At 32.0% G+C, this 618-nt stretch overlaps 1 protein-coding gene across 1 annotated transcript in view; it reads right to left on the reverse strand.

The window, feature by feature from the left end:
• Positions 1–618, reverse strand: part of LOC119589297 — a 19,088-nt gene that overhangs the window by 7,373 nt on the left and 11,097 nt on the right. The gene's annotated exons all lie outside the window — the stretch shown is intronic.

Genomic DNA, 618 nt, shown 5'->3' on the forward strand with positions numbered 1-618 from the left:
AGGAATAGCATGTAGTTCTCGTTGCAACTGAGCAGTTACTCGTGTTTAAGTTTCACATGCTCATTTCAAACTACGTAAATCAACACACAATAGAAACAGGCGCGTGATAGCTGGAAGAAGACCAAACACGCTAGCAATGTATTAACTATATCGTGCACTATTAAGTACTTTGCAAATGCTTGTATGTAAACACCTGAAGTACACACAGGGTACTCGACGATAACTGTTTAAACGAAATTATATTAATCATTAATATCTGGATTCTTAAGAATAATTTTGTATAGTTATAACAGCCATGGTTCTTTTGCATGAACAAAACACTTACTAGGTTTTATATTAGTGTTTAAGGAACATATCTTTATAGCTGTTATTATCTTTAATTCCATCGACTACGAAATTAAAATATTGTCACTGTGTTTTCAAACAATTTTGTGCCTTACAATCAATGCTCTAATAAAGTGAATCAATGCTGGAAAATGCATAATCTTATTTTCCAGCTACATATATTCTCACTGGCATACTAAATACCTTTATTATTGTTTGCAAGCTAATTCAGGCTACGTCAAGTGAACATAAATTTTGATATACAATCAATACGTTGAAAACAATGAATACTTC

This window comes from Penaeus monodon, chromosome 25 (assembly GCF_015228065.2).
Source record: "Penaeus monodon isolate SGIC_2016 chromosome 25, NSTDA_Pmon_1, whole genome shotgun sequence".
In the NCBI taxonomy this organism is placed as follows: Eukaryota; Metazoa; Arthropoda; class Malacostraca; order Decapoda; family Penaeidae; genus Penaeus; species Penaeus monodon.